A 6,015-nucleotide genomic window follows, 5' to 3' on the forward strand; every position below is an offset into this window, starting at 1 on the left:
TGAGTGTGAGTCCACCCACAGGGAGGAAGGGAGGTCCCACAAAAAGCACCACACGGACCCAACAGTCAAGAATCGGGCAGGCTCTGGTCCAAACAGCCCAAACTAGACAAGGTAACTTTTGGAACTAGAGCTTGGGGAGCACAGAGAAGAAATAAAGAATATAGTGGTCTGCTTGCTTCTTTCATTTCCATTCCCATTTCCTAAACTCCTGCCCAGTCCCCATTCCAAAGCAGGACAAGGAAAGCAAAGGGAAGAGGAGAAGGAGAAACAGATGAATGTAGAGAAGGGGTGAGGTAGAAGTAAGATTTGCCAGAGGAGGTCTTGACCCCTGAAGAAGGTCTGTAAGATGAAAGCTTTCACAAGTGGGCCTAGAATCCTGCTCCATGTGGATCTCTGACCTCAAGTCTTGCCTGGAACTGTTTTCAATCAGAGGCCCCACAGCACTGAGATGGAGTCTAGAAATTCAGGGGTCAAAAACTTTCCAAAGGTCCTACTTCTGTGCCCAGGTATGACAGAGACCAATTTTAGGATCACAGCAGGCAGCTACTGTGGCAAGGAATAGGAAGAGAAGCTTGGAAGCTTTGACCCTCATCCACCCTCCATCTTTGGCAAGAGTCCCCACAGTTGCCTAAGAGTCACCCCTAGAGAACCTCTTTTGTGGCTCAGATGTGGCCTGTCTCTCTAAGTCAACTCAACAGGTGAACTCACTGCCCTCCTCTTCTGCATGAGACATGACTCCCAGGGGTATAAATCTCCCTGCAAATATGGGACAGAAATCCCAGGATGAGCCAGGACCCAGCACCAAGGGATTGAGAAAGCCTTCTTGACCAAAAGTGGGAGGACAGAAATGAGACAAAATAAAGTCTAAGTGGCTGAGAGATTTCAAGCACAGTCAAGAGGTTATCCTGGAGATTACTCTTGCACATTGTATAGATGGCCCCTTTTAGTTTATGGTGTATTGGAATGGCTAGAGGGAAGTACCTGAAACTGTTGAACTATATTCCAGTAGCCCTGATTCTTGAAGACAATTGTATAATAATATAGTTTTTACAATGTGACCATGTGATTGTGAAAAACTTGTGTCTGGTGCTGCTTTTAGCCAGGGTATGGACAAGTGAGTAAAAAAAAATAAGGGGTAAAATAAATAGGGCAGATGGAAATACTAGTGCTCAATGAAAAGTAGGGATGAGGTATGGGATATACGGATTTTTCTTTATTCTTTTTATTTCTTTTTCTGGAGTAATGCAAATGTTCTAAAAGTAATCATGGTGATGAATTCACAACTATGTGTTTATAGCACGAAATCAGGAATGAGGCTCTGCAAGTGCCTCCAGGAACATTATGCAAAAACAGGACTGGAGTATGTAACCAGGGACGAGGCTGCAAGCCTCCAGAAACTTTACATGGAAACAGAACGAACTGGGATCGAGGCTCCGAAGTTTCAGGAAGTAGGTTTTATCAGTGTATGGTCATAGGGCTCAGCCCAGTAGCCTCTGAAAGTCTGAGCCCCCACCAGGGGCTGTTATAAGGTATTTACAGACAGAATGGCTGCAAGCGGCTTCCTAATATGGTAACTGGCTACACTCAAGGGAGGTGATTGGCTGCTCACTGTTGGGAGGTAATGGGCTGCTTGCTGGTGGGCAGAACCAGGAAGGGTTGAGAAAGAGCAGTTATGGGGGAAGGAGCCTGCTTGCTGCCAGGAGCTTGTTTGCTACATTCCCCGCTTTGGTGCTTGCTCATGTTAGTGAGCAATTGTGTCACTTATATCTCATCTTCCTGTTGTGTTAGGTACTGGTATTTTCACACTGCCAGGACCTGGGCCATTGTTTCCTTTTCTATCAGAGCCAGTATGGAGTGCTGCAGACTGCCTATCAGGAGCAGTAGGAGGCATATGCCTAGCAGGCCTAGAACACTCATGATCAGGGTTTTGAATCCCCTAAAGGCAGAAAACCACCCTATGAATAGGTCACCTGGGCTCCAACCTTTCCATGTCTGTACAGGCACATGGGCTAGTTCCCTCAGCTGATCAGTTGGCTCGCTGATGACTTTCCCTTGTTCGTCTATTTGGAGGTAAGAGTCAGTCCAATTAAATTTTCCACAAACCCCTCCCTCATCTGCTAGGAAAGTCTCGAGCCAGCCTATTCAGATAAATTGTGGCTCTAATTTTGTCCTGATTATCAGCCAGGGAGTTTAGGGCCATTGCGACCCTGGTGGTTATTAACTCCAACATGGCTTGAAGACGGATGATGCGGCTAAGCATATAAATAGGGGTTCTACATCCCCAGGACCCATCTTCTGCCTAGGTAGTAGGTCCATGATACTGGATTATTTGTTCTGGGGCCACTCATTATCCTTCCAATCCCTAATGGTTATTCCTGCACTTACACTTCTCTTCTGTCTAGGGTTCACTGGCATAGGGGATCCTAGCTGTCCTCCCCACACCAAAGGTAACTGCTATAGGCTGTCTCCCCACATATCCAATAGAGTCCTGCGGGGGCCGGCCAAGGGCCGGGGTTTCTCACATCCTCCCAGTAGTTAGATTAAACACAGGAAAAGGGGATGATAGGTTGTCATGTTTGTTCCCTTTCCAGGTAGTTTTCCTGGTGCTTGTGTTGTATACCTGCTGTCCTAAGTATGGGAGCTCACCGACTGGTGTGGTGAAGGATGCGGCCCATCGCGCCACGCAATGTTTCCCTACCGTATCAGTGGCTAGACTCCAATGGCTGCCCTGAGGCTCAGGGAATTTAGGGAGAATGATGCTTAGGTTCGCAGGCACTCCCCACTCCTGGGCTTCCCACGGCCACTGATCTCCTATTTCTGTTCCTCCACAGACATAACATGAGGTGATATTGAGAGAGGAAGTTGTCTGCTCAGCCAGCTGTACAAACAGGTTCTGGGTGGGTCTAGGCAGGCCAGATTCTCGTCTGAAGTAAGTGGAGTAAGGGGCCCTGTTTAGAACCTGATGGCAGGCCCGTATTTCCCGGTGTAGCAGAATGGGACCCTGTGCCTTTAGTGAGCATGTTGGCCCCGGCTCCCAGTAGCGAATCCCGAGGACTGTGTACACCTGTCTACCAGAAAGACTGGGAGTGGTGAGCTCCTTAAGCCGGAGGGGTTAAAACTGTACTGAACCTGGGTGCAAAGGGGAAGTGTCCCGAATGTCCCTGAAACCTGTGCTGGCAGCTGGAGCTGAATGCCAGGCTCTCTACCATGGTCCTGCAAGCTTACAATCAGGTGTGTGAAACCCAGCATTGTACAGGCTTAAGGGTGTTGAAGGTTAGACAGACTATGGGGCTTCCTTCAGGGGTAGTAGTGACAGTCTTTCCTTGGTAGACCAATGAGTATAGTGTTACTTGACCAGGTGAGGTGGAGTTATACGGAGGGACTTCCTTTAGGGTGTATACAAAATACTGGGTTCCGTTAAGAATACAGGTCTGAGAACTGCTCTGGCATGAATATTGGCTATAGAAAACTGGGGTAGTTGCCACATTTTTCCCAACATAGGTGGTCTTGAGGCATGCCTGGCATGCGTCATTCCCCTTGGGAGGGGCTTATGACCATGCCGAGCACAAACAGAACAGTGAGGCACATGGTGCTGGCTATGTCCTCTAGGAGGGCTCACACCACCTCCTGGGTTGTTTCCAAGCAGGTGGGGTACACTTCTACCCAACCTGAGAAGGTGCAGATGAATGCTAGTAGATAATGATATCCTTGTGCCCGCAGCAGTTCGGTGAAGTCAACCTGTAGGTGTGTTCTAGTTTGCTAGCTGCCGGAATGCAACACACCAGAGACGTATTGGCTTTTAATAAAAGGGGATTTATTTTGTTAGTTCTTCAGAGGAAAGGCAGCTAACTTTCCACTGAGGTTCTTTCTTACATGGGAAGGCACAAGATGGTCTCTGCTGGCCTTCTCTCCAGGCCTCTGGGTTCCAACACCTTTCCCCGGGGTGACTTCTTTCTGCATCTCCAAAGGCCTGGGCTGAGCTGTGAGTACCCAGATGAGGAATGCTGAGCTGCTTAGGCTGTGCTACGTTGTGCTCTCTCATTTAAGCACCAGCCAATTCATTCGTTGCAGCAAGCACACCTTCTGACTGCAGATATAATTAGCAACAGATGAGGTTCACATACCATTGGCTCATGTCCACAGCAACAAAGCTAGGTATGTTCACCTGGCCAAGCTGACAACTGAATGTAACTACCACAAGGTGTTTAAATGGGCTTAGACCTGCTAACTGGTTGTTTAGTCTTTGGTGTTGTTTCTTTGTCAGGTAACACACCTTTCACGTGCTAGCTTTACCCAGGAGGAGAGCTTGGGTATGTAAAGGTGGGTGTCCAAACTGGCAGTGAGGGCCTTTTCCCCAAAGTTGGAGTTTCCGACAAGGTGGCCTGGTACTTGGGGAGGCTTGCATTTGACAGCCAGAGGTATTCATTCTGTTCTATAAGACTGGAGATCTAGTGAGGGACCAACACAGTTAACTCCTGCCTGAATGTGAGCTTCTCTGCCTCATGGGCTAGGAGGGCAGTGGTGGCAATGACTCTCAGGCAGTGAGGCCATCCTAGTGCTACATGGTCCAGTTGTCTGGAGAGAAAGGCTACAGGCCTTCTCCACAGTCCAATCCAAGGGTTTGGGTTAAGACCCTGATGGCTGTCCCTTCCCACTCATGGATGGACAGGGTGAAGAGTTTCTCAAAGTCTGGAAGGCTTGGACTCAGAGCCTCCAAAGTGCCATCTTTGGACACTGGAAAGCGTGCTCTTTCCCAGTTCCCCACTGGAGCGGGTCTCTGTTGTCCCACTTTGTGCTTCATAGAGGTTGTCCCTAGACTCTGCCTAACCTGTTTTCTGGAAGTTGGTGTGGGGATGGCACAAACTATTCGTCTGTGTTCTGGTCCCAGGCTCCAGGTCCCTTGCTGTGGGTAAAAACCCAGATATTTAACTTGTTGCTGGCAGATTTGGGCCTTCTTCTGGGACACCTGGTACCCTGCTGGTCTAGGTGATGGAGAGGCTGTTCTGTCCCTTGCTCGCAGTCACTGAGGGATTTGGTCGCAAGCAGGAGGTCATCTACATACTAAGGGACAGTGCAGTTGTAATCTCTGGCTGGGAATGATTACAGGTCCTTGCCTAGTGCTTGCCCAAAAATAGTGGGGGAGTTTTTGAACCCCTGAGGCAAGCAAATCCAAGTATACTGGCTTCTGGTTCCCACGCAGGGCCTTTCCCATTCAAAAGAAACTATTTTCTGACTGACTGGGGCTAGGCGGATGCAGGAGAAGGCATCTTTCAAGTGTAAGCACGAAAACTATTTGTCTTTCCCTGGGACCAGGTTGAGGAGGGTATACGGGTTGGGAGCCATGGGGTGAATGGCTTCCGCGACTGCACTGACTGCTTGCAGGCCTTGGACCAGGCGAAATTCCCCCATTGGAGCTTTCTTCATGGGTAGCAGCAGGGTGTTCCACGGGGAGTTGCAGGGCTGGATAATCTGGTGGGATTCTAGCTACGCCAAATGGCCTTGGCTCCCCTCAAGGACCTTTTGAAGAATCAGGCACTGTCTCACTGCCACAGGGTGTACCATGGGCTTCAGGGCATTTACCACCATGGGGCAGTGTTTGGCTAAGACTGGTGGGTTGTGTTCAGCCCAGACACTTGCAATGTCCAGGAATGGCAGGCTAGGGCAGACCTCCCCTCCTGCTTTAGACTCCTTATGCAGCCACCCACTCTTCACCCACTGGTGTGGTCAGAAATAGGATCTTCTACAAGCTATCAATTTTTTTTTTATTGACTAAAAAAAATTAACGAACACAATATTTAGAAATCATTCCATTCTACATATGCAATCAGTAATTCTTAATATCATCACATAGATGTATGATCATCATTTCTTAGTACATTTGCATTGATTTAGGAAAAGAACTAGCAAACAACAGAAAAAGATAGAGAATGATAACATAGAGAAAAAAATAAAAATAATAATAAAAATAAAAAATAGAAAAAATATATAAAAAAGAAAAAACAAAAAACAGAAACA

This window comes from Tamandua tetradactyla, chromosome 4, assembly GCF_023851605.1.
Source record: "Tamandua tetradactyla isolate mTamTet1 chromosome 4, mTamTet1.pri, whole genome shotgun sequence".
NCBI lineage: Eukaryota > Metazoa > Chordata > Mammalia > Pilosa > Myrmecophagidae > Tamandua > Tamandua tetradactyla.